This window comes from Panulirus ornatus, chromosome 62, assembly GCF_036320965.1.
Source record: "Panulirus ornatus isolate Po-2019 chromosome 62, ASM3632096v1, whole genome shotgun sequence".
In the NCBI taxonomy this organism is placed as follows: domain Eukaryota; kingdom Metazoa; phylum Arthropoda; class Malacostraca; order Decapoda; family Palinuridae; genus Panulirus; species Panulirus ornatus.
In genome coordinates, this window is record NC_092285.1 from 8005385 (window position 1) to 8020090 (window position 14706).

The 14706-nt window shown below is 38.6% G+C and overlaps 1 long non-coding RNA gene across 1 annotated transcript in view; it reads left to right on the plus strand.

The window, feature by feature from the left end:
• The window catches only part of LOC139767569 (uncharacterized), a 70246-nt gene extending 57275 nt beyond the window's left edge, over positions 1 to 12971 (plus strand). Inside the window, exon 6 of the long non-coding RNA XR_011717177.1 lies at positions 12249 to 12971. This is a non-coding gene — a long non-coding RNA (uncharacterized lncRNA). The remainder of the gene's footprint in view (positions 1 to 12248) is intronic.
• The last annotated feature ends 1735 nt before the right edge of the window (positions 12972 to 14706 follow it).

A 14706-nucleotide genomic window follows, 5' to 3' on the forward strand; every position in this document is an offset into this window, starting at 1 on the left:
ACACACACACACACACACACACACACACACACACACACACACACACACACACACACACACACAATGTATGCATATTCATACACACACACACACACACACACACACACACACCCAATGTATGCATATTCATACACACACACACACACACACACACACACACACACACACACACACAATGTATGTATATTCATACATACACACACACACACACACACACACACAATGTATGTATATTCATACACACACACACACACACACACACACACACACACACACACACAATGTATGTATATTCATACATACATACACACACACACACACACACACACACACACACACACACACACACACATACACACACACACACACACACACACACACACACACACACACAATGTATGTATATTCATACATACATTACTTGTATCTGCGTATATCATTAATACAATTATTACAAACATATTGACGGACGTAAAACTTATATATATATATATATATATATATATATATATATATATATATATATATATATAGCGAAGGAAACATTAAGACAGACACATATATTTTTGGAGATATATGAATATTTGCTTTGAGTTGAAGCTATATAAATCTACCCATATATATACATTGCCATGATCGCCCATCGCACTCCGAGAATATATAAATAGTTTATATGGTCTGTTAAACCCCCCCTGACCCATGGGAGATAACGATATAGAGAGATATAGAGAGAGAGCGATAGAGACACTCGGACCTCCACAAATATTGGCACGAAACACAAAAGTGGGAGGGAAGGAAGGATGGAGGAGGGAGAGGAGAAGGAGGGGCCTTTGTTTTCCTTCCATCTTGGTGTGTGTGTGGGGGTTAGGGGGGTATGTTCTGGTGGATGGGGAATGGGGAATGGGGGGGTTTAATATTGTGGGGCCCCCCCTAAGCAGACATACTGTTACTTGAGCAAAAGAGAGAGAGAGGGAGGGAAGGGAAGGGAAGGGAGGCGTGTGTGTGTGTGTGTGTGTGTGTGGAGCCTTCTAATTAGCCCGCACAATTAACACACATTTTCCCCAGTATCGCTCATTAGCACCACCCCCCCCAACCCTTCTCTTTTACATATTTTATGCATCTCCAGCACATTTCCATTTACACTGACGGCAATTTTGTAAACAGAGGAACATAAGGGAAGGAGGCGCAGTAGCCGCTCCGTAGACTTGCGCAGGTTGGGGGGGGTAAAGGGGGGGTTTAGGAGGGGGTGGTAGAGACATAGAAAACGAGCGCTTCCCCTTCGAAACGGAAGCCCAACTTTTTTTTTTCTTCTCTTAAATATTTTATTCAATAAATCTCAAAATATATATTCCATCCGTTTGAATACCAGTCTGTCTGATGGACGAGTTAATAAAGCTCATCTCTAACGTGTGTTTAGACTCGCCCTACGTCTCTAAAAAGGAAGGAGAAATAGATAGTTAATGAAAGAATTGATAGATGGCAACATCGGGGGGTTTGGGTGAGGGTCCGTGTGTACCAATCGGATACCAGACACCGTTTCGGACCAACGCCCTCTCTTATGCCCCCCTGTTGAAAAAGCGCCCTGAAAAAGTCAGTGATGTGTATCGACCGTGGCTCTGAGGTCACGGGTTCACCTTTACGCACAAGGGCACGACTTCCCCAGTCTCTGGAGGGAGAAGCCGCCCATACGGACGGGGATAGCACTGTCTTCCAGGGTCGCTAACCTTTGGGTATATCGCCGCCCCCCCCTGGCGGATTTTCGCGAAGGTTTAACTTTCGCGGTTGGGTCCATATATTCCGTAAATGATACACGATTACGTAAAAAAAGAATTTACATTTTCTTCCTGCATCTAATGCAGTTTGAGATAAAATAAGTGAAAAGAATAAACTTAGATTTATCATTGACGAACCAGTTTGAAGTTTATCCCCTCGCGAAATTAATGACTGCTCTGCTGTAGAAATGAAATAAGAGTCCTTTCGTGTGCGTTGCTAAGATTAAACAGATTCCCATCACTGCATAAGATACTGCTCATACCCCCTCAACCCTCAACGGTGAACAAATACTACTAAATGAAGAGAGAGAAGCGTTAAAGAAGAGATGGAATTTCTGTCGCTGTTTGATCCAGCATTTCGCCTCCCCCACTTATCCAGATGTCTCCCCCCTTCTCTTTACACACCCCTCCCGAGTTCCTCCATTCAGCACTACGCACATACGCACACACGGGAGATGCACGCATGCCAGGGATGCTGTGACATTTGACGTGAAGATGAGCTCTCCACTGTCTCTTAACTGCCCAATTCTGGACAGAGTCGCATAAGCGGGGGTTGCCGGGTGGCGGCCAATGACGTCAACAACAATGGCCGCCGGTCTCGTAGACTCCCCACAGTTGCCATGTAGGAATTTCTATGAAACCCTCTCGTATATTTTTAGCCCATAAATGAATCACTACGCGTAGCGTAGAAGGCGTATATGAACGGATGCTATTGAGTTTTATTATACTATTAGCGTATAAATGACCAGAGATGAATTAGTAGATTATTATCGATCTACAAGTGCATCAACAGGTCTTATGTTTACTTACTATATCGCCGCATTTGTGAGTGTGTCTGGCAATGTCTATGTGTGTCTCTCTAAGACATTATTTTTATTTGTAGTCTTGTAAAAGACATTCGTGATAGACACGAACGAACCATCCATCCTCTACGCAATATCTACTTGCTCTGGAAATGGGGTGGTCTGTGTAGACGGGGCGCCGGGGGGTCCGGCCGACAGTGGCGCCAAAGACCAAGGCCTGTTTAAGTGTTCCCTCTGAACTCTCGTGGGGCCCCCTTTTTTTCGGGCCCACATCTATATATATAGAGCGTTATATAATGTATATAATGTATATAAGCGAGACGCCATTAGTTCACGTGCCAAATGGACAAAGACACATAGGGTCTTTTCTTCCTGGACATTGTGGTTCTCTTCTATGGTCTGTGCCCTTTTCCACCCTCTGTGGCCCACAGAGACACATGATACTTCAACATTAACAAATAAACATGTAAAATATTTACATAGACGTGAGGGCGTATATAAACAAAAAAAATACAATTGAACATTTTTTTTTGCGATTTTTCACGTGAAAAATTAGCAACAATTTATTGGGGTGAAGATTATTATTATTATTATTATTATTATTATTATTATTACTTTATGAGTAAATTTAGTTATAACTATATAATTTACATATATATTTTGTATATTTAATTGTAGTTTATGGAATCGCAAGGCAGGGACAAGAACAAAAGAACATCGGCTCTCTATTTTAAGCACGCCCAGCCCCCATATATCATAAATGATGTACAATAATTAGTCCATAATAAATGATAAAGATAAATTAAGTAATATAACCTAAGTTGAGAGGTTAGCTAAGTTAATTATTGTTGAAACCCATATTGTTCTGTTGTGGGTGGGGAAGGGAACACATATTCCACCTCAGACCGCGTCCCCCTAAATTAATTACTGTAATTTATAAATTCCTGATCTTCTCTAATTACAATTTGCCTCGTTAATTGACGAGGACTTGATGGATCATTAGGGGAAAAATTAACAGCCAGTATGCTATTTAAAGGGTGGTATATTAGGGTTGTTTAAAGGCTACAGGTGTTTCGAAGTTAAGTGTGTGTGTATAGACATGTTCGTGATAAATGGGTAATGATAAATGGGTTTGAAAGTTAAACCATGTTGGATAATGGGTATTTAATCTCAATGGGGGGGGGGGGTTCCTGGGTATGAACCAGGGACCTCTAGATCTACAGTCGAATGCTCTTACCACTGAGCTACACCCTCAAAGCTCTTGGGGGGAAGAAAATGTTTTAACACTCTCAAAATAAATTTTTTAACCATTTAAATTTTTTATTTTTCGTATGAGAAAAGATGCCATGTCCCTCATACGATAAGGGAGCTTACTGTACAATATTGATAACTGGGACACTCATTAAACACCCAATTATTACCTCCATAATTCACCTTCCTAATGTAATTTTATAAAATCTTAGAGCATTATAGATCATAACACTTATATATTATTCTAATAGTATAATCCATTAGGCTACCCATATCCCATTAGCAAAATATATGGTCAGTCATTTTTGGGATATAATAATAATACCTTTATCCTTCCCACATATTATCCCATTATCCTTCCCATATATAAATGGTACACTCATTAAACAACTCATTATTACCTCAATTAACCATCCTAATGTAATTAGGCTACCCATATCCCATAGCGAGGTATATGGTTAGTCATTTTGGGATATGTTAATACCTTTATGATTATCCTTCCCATATATAAATGGGACACTCATTAAACAACTCATTATTACCTCAATTAACCATCCTAATGTAATTAGGCTACTCATATCCCATAAAGATATATATGGTCAGTCATTTTGGGATATGTTAATACCTTTATGATTATCTTTCCCATATATAAATGGGACACTCATTAAACAACTCATTATTACCTCAATTAACCATCCTAATGTAATTAGGCAACCCATATCCCATAAAGATATATATGGTCAGTCATTTTTGGGATATGATAATACCTTTATGATTATCTTTCCCATATATAAATGGTGTCGAACACCTTTGTGTGGATGTTATGATGCTATTCCTTTGTGCTGTGGTCTTGTGTGTCTCCGCTTGAAGTTTGTTTACATGTGCACGTTCCCCTGAGTGGAATGAACCATGACATGCGCACGTCCCCTGAGTGGAATGAACCGTGACATCATGGACACGTTCCCTCGAATGGAATGGACACGTTCTCCTGAGTGGCATGAACCGTGACATGTGCACGTTCCCTGAATGGAATGAACCGTGACATCATGTGCACGTTCCCCTGAGTGGAATGAACCATGACATGCGCACGTCCCCTGAATGGAATGAACCGTGACATGCGCACGTCCCCTGAATGAAATGAACCATGACATCGTGTGCACGTTCCCTAAATGGAATGAACCATGACATCATGTGCACGTTCCCCTGAATGGAATGAACCATGACATCATGTGCACGTTCCCATGAATGGAATGAACCTTGACATCATGGACACGTTCCCCTGAATGGAATGAACCGTGACATGTGCACGTTCCCCTGAATGGAATGAACCATGACATCATGGACACGTTCTCCTGAGTGGAATGAGCCATGACATGAGCACGTTCCCAATGGAATGTACCGTGACACGTGCACTTCCCCTGAGTGGAATGAACCATGACATCATGGACACGTTCTCCTGAGTGGAATGAACTGTGACATGGGCACGTTCCCCTGAATGGAATGAACCATGACATCATGTCCACGTCCCTTGAATGGAATGAAACATGACATCATGGGCACGTCCCTCGAATGGAATGCACGGTGACATGGGCACGTTCCCCAAATGGAATGAACCATGACATGCACACTTCCCTCGAATGGAATGAACCATGACATGGGCACGTTCCCCAGAATGGAATGAACCGTGACATCATGTGCACGTCCCCTGAATGGAATGAACCATGACAACATGTGCACGTCCCCCTGAATGGAATGAACCATGACAACATGTGCACGTCCCCCGAATGGAATGAACCACATCATCCCCCCCTTTGTTTAACATCTAAACACCTAATTACCTCAACTAATGACACCATCATGCATTATCTTAATGAGAGTTTATTAAGAGCAATGATTACTGGGGTCTCTCTCTCTCTCTCTCTCTCTCTCTCTCTCTCTCTCTCTCTCTCTCTCTCTCTCTCTCTCTCTCTCTCTCACACACACACACACACAACCATCACTTCCTTCATCTTAATTCAGTATTCTTTCAGTGAAAATACTCGAGATCGTCTGCATCATCTGCCAAAAAAAAAAGAAAGAAGGAGAAAATAATGCCATTGACATGACTCCATCTTTGCCATATGTAAATATAAATATAAACATTTATCAACATTCAGTGGTAAGGATAGTCAATGGCGAATTTATTTTAAAAAAAAATACAATAGTTTATGTGTGTGTATTTCGAGCCTTTCACTGCTGTTGTAGTTTATGAGCGCGTAGATACATCACAGGGGGTGTGAATGAAGAAGAGAAAGCTGTAGTGAAAGCTGAAGGAGAAATCTAGGAGAGGGTTCACTACTATGTGGGCAAAGGGAGTATTGTTTGAGCCAGCGACATGTGGCAACTTTCTCTACTTTGCGTACTTGCCATATCGCTTGACCAGACGAAACTTTCTTATCTTTTTTCTTCTTGCGCTTGATAAGATAACGACTGGTTAGCTCGTTTGTAGCTTTGGGAGTATAAACGAGTGATGGTGATTAACCTGTGGTTAGAGAGGAAATGATGGGAATGGGGAGAAAAATGGAGGAATTTCTGTTCCACTGTGGAATGCATGGTAACGAGGGTCGCGTGTTTTGATATCGTAACGGTACAGCGACTGTGGTACGATGGCCGTACCGTCGTGCTCGTAGGTCGTACCGTCGTGCTCGTAGATCGTACCGTCGTGCACGTAGATCGTACCGTCGTGCTTGTAGATCGTACCGTCGTGCTTGTAGATCGTACCGTCGTGCTCGTAGATCGTACCGTCGTGCTTGTAGATCGTACCGTCGTGCTTGTAGATCGTACCGTCGTGCTTGTAGATCGTACCGTTGTGCTCGTAGATCGTACCGTCGTGCTTGTAGATCGTACCGTCGTACTCGTAGGTCGTACCGTCGTGCATGTAGATCGTACCGTCGTGCTTGTAGATCGTACCGTCGTGCTCGTAGGTCGTACCGTTGTGGTCGTAGATCGTACCGTTGTGCTTGTAGATCGTACCGTCGTGCTTGTAGATCGTACCGTCGTGCACGTAGATCGTACCGTCGTGCTTGTAGATCGTACCGTCGTGCACGTAGATCGTACCGTCGTGCTTGTAGATCGTACCGTCGTGCTTGTAGATCGTACCGTCGTGCTTGTAGATCGTACCGTTGTGCTCGTAGATCGTACCGTCGTGCTTGTAGATCGTACCGTCGTGTTCGTAGATCGTACCGTCGTGCTTGTAGATCGTACCGTCGTGCTTGTAGATCGTACCGTTGTGTTCGTAGATCGTACCGTCGTGCTTGTAGATCGTACCGTCGTGCACGTAGATCGTACCGTCGTGCACGTAGATCGTACCGTCGTGCACGTAGATCGTACCGTCGTGCTTGTAGATCGTACCGTCGTGCTTGTAGATCGTACCGTCGTGCTCGTAGATCGTACCGTCGTGCACGTAGATCGTACCGTCGTGCACGTAGATCGTACCGTTGTGCTTGTAGATCGTACCGTCGTGCTCGTAGATCGTACCGTCGTGCTCGTAGATCGTACCGTCGTGCACGTAGATCGTACCGTCGTGCTCGTAGATCGTACCGTCGTGCTTGTAGATCGTACCGTCGTGCTTGTAGATCGTACCGTTGTGGTCGTAGATCGTACCGTCGTGCTTGTAGATCGTACCGTCGTGCTTGTAGATCGTACCGTCGTTGAAGTGTATCATTGAGGTGTATCATTTAATAAGGATAGAATCATTTCTGAATATTGAAGTGTATTATATAATAAGGATAGAATAATTTCTGAATATTGAAGTGTATTATATAATAAGGATAGAATCATTTCTGAATATTGAAGTGTATCATTTAATAAGGATAGAATAATTTCTGAATATTGAAGTGTATTATATAATAAGGATAGAATCATTTCTGAATATTGAAGTGTATCATTTAATAAGGATAGAATCATTTCTGAATATTGAAGTGTATTATATAATAAGGATAGAATCATTTCTGAATATTGAAGTGTATTATATAATAAGGATAGAATCATTTCTGAATATTGAAGTGTATTATATAATAAGGATAGAATCATTTCTGAATATTGAAGTGTATCATATAATAAGGATAGAATCATTTCTGAATATTGAAGTGTATTATATAATAAGGATAGAATCATTTCTGAATATTGAAGTGTATTATATAATAAGGATAGAATCATTTCTGAATATTGAAGTGTATTATATAATAAGGATAGAATCATTTCTGAATATTGAAGTGTATTATATAATAAGGATAGAATCATTTCTGAATATTGAAGTGTATTATATAATAAGGATAGAATCATTTCTGAATATTGAAGTGTATTATATAATAAGGATAGAATCATTTCTGAATATTGAAGTGTATTATATAATAAGGATAGAATCATTTCTGAATATTGAAGTGTATTATATAATAAGGATAGAATCATTTCTGAATATTGAAGTGTATCATATAATAAGGATAGAATCATTTCTGAATATTGAAGTGTATTATATAATAAGGATAGAATCATTTCTGAATATTGAAGTGTATCATATAATAAGGATAGAATCATTTCTGAATATTGAAGTGTATTATATAATAAGGATAGAATCATTTCTGAATATTGAAGTGTATTATATAATAAGGATAGAATCATTTCTGAATATTGAAGTGTATCATATAATAAGGATAGAATCATTTCTGAATATTGAAGTGTATCATATAATAAGGATAGAATCATTTCTGAATATTGAAGTGTATTATATAATAAGGATAGAATCATTTCTGAATATTGAAGTGTATTATATAATAAGGATAGAATCATTTCTGAATATTGAAGTATATTATATAATAAGGATAGAATCATTTCTGAATATTGAAGTGTATCATATAATAAGGATAGAATCATTTCTGAATATTGAAGTATATTATATAATAAGGATAGAATCATATCTGAATATTGAAGTGTAGTGTTTAATAAGGACAGAATCATTTCTACCATGAAGTATATCATATAAGATAAACTGTAGTCCACTGTATATATCTTATTCCCATGTCATTTACATAATTCTGAATGAGGTTTCGACCCAATCAGAACAACTGAAGGCACTTAATGGCTTAAGGTGAAGTAGACAACTGAAAGGCACTTGATGGCGTAAGGTGAAGTAGACAACTGAAAGACATTTAATGGCTTAAGGTGAAGTAGACAACTGAAAGACATTTAATGGCTTAAGGTGAAGTAGACAACTGAAAGACACTTAATGGCTTAAGGTGAAGTAGACAACTGAAAGACACTTAATGGCTTAAGGTGAAGTAGACAGCTGAAAGACACTTAATGGCTTAAGGTGAAGTAGACAGCTGAAAGACATGTAATGGCTTAAGGTGAAGTAGACAACTGAAAGACATTTAATGGCTTAAGGTGAAGTAGACAACTGAAAGACATTTAATGGCTTAAGGTGAAGTAGACAACTGAAAGACATTTAATGGCTTAAGGTGAAGTAGACAACTGAAAGACATTTAATGGCTTAAAGTGAAGTAGACAACTGAAAGACATTTAATGGCTTAAGGTGAAGTAGACAACTGAAAGACATTTAATGGCTTAAGGTGAAGTAGACAACTGAAAGACACTTAATGGCTTAAGGTGAAGTAGACAACTGAAGACATTTAATGGCTTAAGGTGAAGTAGACAACTAAAGACATTTAATGGCTTAAGGTGAAGTAGACAACTGAAAGACATTTAATGGCTTAAAGTGAAGTAGATTGCTGGGTCTCTTGTGGCTAATTTTACATAATGGTAAAAGCACGTCTTTCTCTGACGTCACTTGGCGCTGGTGTGCCAATTATTTTTTTTATCTGGCCCGAGACACCAGTAAGGTGTTGGGGGGTTGGTAAGACGTATCGAGGTTAGGCTTTATCGACACACACACAGACACACACGCACACAGACACACACCCCCACGCACACACACACACACACGCGCGCCAGGTAACTTCTCCCACCCGCGCGCCTGGGCGCAGACCAACCCCGTCGCTTATGCCATCCTGTTCCTGGAGACCTCCGGAACCCTTTGTTTAGCGCGTTTTTCGCCACGGGAGCAGCGGCGCACGTTTCTACCTACTACCCCCGCCCCGCGCGCCCCCTTCCTTCCCATCCCCCGCGGACCACCTTATGGCCCGCTGTTCGGAGGCCCCGCGCTCGCGCGCGCCATAGACCACCACACGCCGATGCCGCTTATAGCCAGACACTCCATCTATTTCACGGCCCATATATTAAACCCAGCCTCCTATACTTTACGTAACTATTAAGTATGAAATTTCGAATATTATAAAGACGACTGGTGTATAAATTCCTTTTCATTTCGTCCATTAAATGCATTTGTGGAGCGTAACAAGATGGCAACTGTTATGGCCTGCATTTCTCTATTTAGGGCGCCTATATATGTTATATATTTAATATACCTCTGTAGTATGATAATGAGCAGATTGCCTTCACAATTTAATCAATGAATCCATCACTCTATTATACTCATAAGATTTTCATTTCACCCGCGCGTTCTGCCGTAAACCAGATGTGAAATAGAATTTGAATATGTATTGAATGTGTATTTGTAATACACATTTGTTGAATATGTATTGAATGTGTATTTGTAATACACATTTGTTGAATATGTATTGAATGTATATTTGTAATACACATTTGTTGAATATGTATTGAATGTATATTTGTAATACACATTTGTTGAATATGTATTGAATGTGTATTTGTAATACACATTTGTTGAATATGTATTGAATGTGTATTTGTAATACACATTTGTTGAATATGTATTGAATGTGTATTTGTAATACACATTTGTTGAATATGTATTGAATGTGTATTTGTAATACACATTTGTTGAATATGTATTGAATGTGTATTTGTAATACACATTTGTTGAATATGTATTGAATGTGTATTTGTAATACACATTTGTTGAATATGTATTGAATGTGTATTTGTAATACACATTTGTTGAATATGTATTGAATGTGTATTTGTAATACACATTTGTTGAATATGTATTGAATGTGTATTTGTAATACACATTTGTATTTGACGTATATGATTATAGGATTCTAACTTCTGTTGTCTTTTTGGCCAGACAAGTGACTGTGGTCATCCGGGTTCCACTATTATGTCCGTCACTTGGTTCAGTCTTGCTTCGAAAAACAAGATATATCACAAAATACATCAGATGTTAAAGTATTTAGTTTACAGGGTTAGAATAACGAGACTTTGCTCGGCCTAAAGTAAAAAAAGAATAAGAATAATTCTGTATCTATCTTTAGTATTTCTCTAATAAAGAGATTTTTTTTCCCATATTCTCTGTGGCCGCCTTATGATGCACACAGACTTGCCAGTGTTTAACTGTCACCGTCATTGGGTTGTGACACAGACAGATAGACACACAGACACACAGATGTGTTATTATCACATATGTCGGTCTATAATCACATATGTCGGTCTATAATCACATATGTCGGTCTATAATCACATATGTTGGTCTATAATCACATATGTCGGTCTGTAATCACATATGTCGGTCTATAATCACATATATCGGTCTATAATCGCATATGTCGGTCTATAATCACATATATCGGTCTATAATCACATATGTCGGTCTATAATCACATATGTCGGTCTATAATCACATATGTCGGTCTATAATCACATATATCGGTCTATAATCACATATGTCGGTCTATAATCACATATATCGGTCTATAATCACATATGTCGGTCTATAATCACATATGTCGGTCTATAATCACATATGTCGGTCTATAATCACATATATCGGTCTATAATCACATATATCGGTCTATAATCACATATGTCGGTCTATAATCACATATATCTTTCTATAATCACATATGTCGGTCTGTAATCACATATTTTTTTTTTTTTTTTTTTTTTTTTTATACTTTGTCGCTGTCTCCCGCGTCTGCGAGGTAGCGCAAGGAAACAGACGAAAGAAATGGCCCAACCCCCCCCCCCCCATACACATGTACATACACACGTCCACACACGCAAATATACATACCTACACAGCTTTCCATGGTTTACCCCAGACGCTTCACATGCCTTGATTCAATCCACTGACAGCACGTCAACCCCTGTATACCACATCGCTCCAATTCACTCTATTCCTTGCCCTCCTTTCACCCTCCTGCATGTTCAGGCCCCGATCACACAAAATCTCCCTCACTCCATCCTTCCACCTCCAATTTGGTCTCCCTCTTCTCCTCGTTCCCTCCACCTCCGACACATACATATATCGGTCTATAATCACATATATCGGTCTGTAATCACATATATCGGTCTATAATCACATATATCGGTCTATAATCACATATGTCGGTCTATCCATCCCCAGCTGAGCCAACCCCGTCTGAACACAGAATTAATGAGAGGATGTGGAAGGAAGTGGTTCCCTCTGTGTCAAGTTCGTCATTTGTCTCATTATCTTCCTTGGAAAGCGTGTCAGTCTCTCTCTCTGAAGTCCTCTCCATCTTTTCATAATGTAATACACCATCTTTTCATAATGTAATACACTAGCTTTTCATAATGTAATACACCAGCTTTTCATAATGTAATACACCAGCTTTTCATAATGTAATACACCATCTTTTCATAATGTAATACACCAGCTTTTCATAATGTAATACACCAGCTTTTCATAATGTAATACACTAGCTTTTCATAATGTAATACACCATCTTTTCATAATGTAATACACCAGCTTTTCATAATGTAATACACCATCTTTTCATAATGTAATACACCATCTTTTCATAATGTAATACACCAGCTTTTCATAATGTAATACACTAGCTTTTCATAATGTAATACACCAGCTTTTCATAATGTAATACACCAGCTTTTCATAATGTAATACACCAGCTTTTCATAATGTAATACACCAGCTTTTCATAATGTAATACACCAGCTTTTCATAATGTAATACACCAGCTTTTCATAATGTAATACACCAGCTTTTCATAATGTAATACACCAGCTTTTCATAATGTAATACACCAGCTTTTCATAATGTAATACACTAGCTTTTCATAATGTAATACACCAGCTTTTCATAATGTAATACACCAGCTTTTCATAATGTAATACACCATCTTTTCATAATGTAATACACCAGCTTTTCATAATGTAATACACTAGCTTTTCATAATGTAATACACCAGCTTTTCATAATGTAATACACCAGCTTTTCATAATGTAATACACCAGCTTTTCATAATGTAATACACTAGCTTTTCATAATGTAATACACCAGCTTTTCATAATGTAATACACCAGCTTTTCATAATGTAATACACCAGCATACAAAGCCAGGAAAGAGACTCATGTTTATTGCAATAAAGATAAGGTTGGTTGGTATGTTGTCTGCCTCTTATAACTTTTGCTCTTGTGTTTCATTTATCCACGTCGCCCCCCATCATTCCTCCAAGTATGTGTACTTTTTCGACTACTTCACCAACGAAGGTCTGTACTTCAGTGTACACCAGAATGTTTGGTTAGGCTTTAAGACAAGGATGAACGCGGTGGAGCTAAGTTTAATTGCTGTAAAAGTAGGCTGGTATATGTTTATTATATTAGTTTACCTTCATCCTAAAAGGTTTTATTAATAAATCCAGGTTCAAATATAGGTTACTTTGTGGTCATCTTTAATAGAGTGGAACAATGTACATACCTCTTGGGTTTCTCCACACACCATCAGTGAGAAAAGGAGGATAGTAAAGTGAACACTTTATGAAACATGCGAATATATACTGAAAATAAGGGAAAAATAGTAAATGGTTTATTTAAAGGTGAATTTGTTGTCAAACGACGTTTGCACAAAGTGGACAGTATTTAGAACGAGGCTGTTTTTATAGTGTAAACGAGCTTAGATGGACCTGATACAACTGCAGCTCGGGGACGAGGGATCTCTGGTGACAGGAGGTGATGGTGGCGAGGTCAGGGAAGACTTTTCTCCTCGCACTGCTGGATGAGGTGACCATGTGTGGGAAGACGAGAGAGCAAAGTGGGTGTTTGGAAAGGTTGCTGAGATATTATCTTTTATTCTCTACTGCAATGCAAAGTAAATGATCAAAATATTTCTAAAGATGAAGTACGCATTTCCTTATATTGACTGAAGAGAATTGATTAATAAACCAGTAAATAAAGGCAGCATATATTCCTATATACGTCCGAATGTTTCAAAAGAATAAGTAAAAAAGTACGTAAGAAAGCTATTTCAACATACAAATCTTTAAATTTAAGCAAGATTTTCTTGAAATAAACGTTTAACCTTGTAAATAAGGCGTTGCGGATCATTGCCTATAACTTTAAGCAAATATTATAGTTTACCTTCAAATGTACCTCAACGTTTTCTCTAAAACGCTTTGTTTACATTTTTATAAACTCTACGGGATCATCGCCTCCAGGTTTCAGATTTTTGATAGTTTACCCTAATTTTTTGTGTTCATTTCATCGTTTTCTCTAATCTTAATCTATGATCTATCAGACAAAGTATAAGGGATCACAACATAATTTTTCATGAAATCAAAGTTTATTTTGAGAAAACGTTAAAAATTTGAGAGTACACTATGAAAAATCTGAAACATGGAGGCACTGATCCCGTAGAGTTTATAAAAATGTAAACAAAGCGTTTTAGAGAAAACGATAAGGAACCAATTTCAAGGATAACTATGATAAAAATTAGAATATACATATATCGCGGAAACTTTATGTTGAAACAAGACTTAAAAGGCATTTCTTTGTGATATGCTTAACTACCCTTCGTAAACAATCTTACGTCATAATGTAAGATA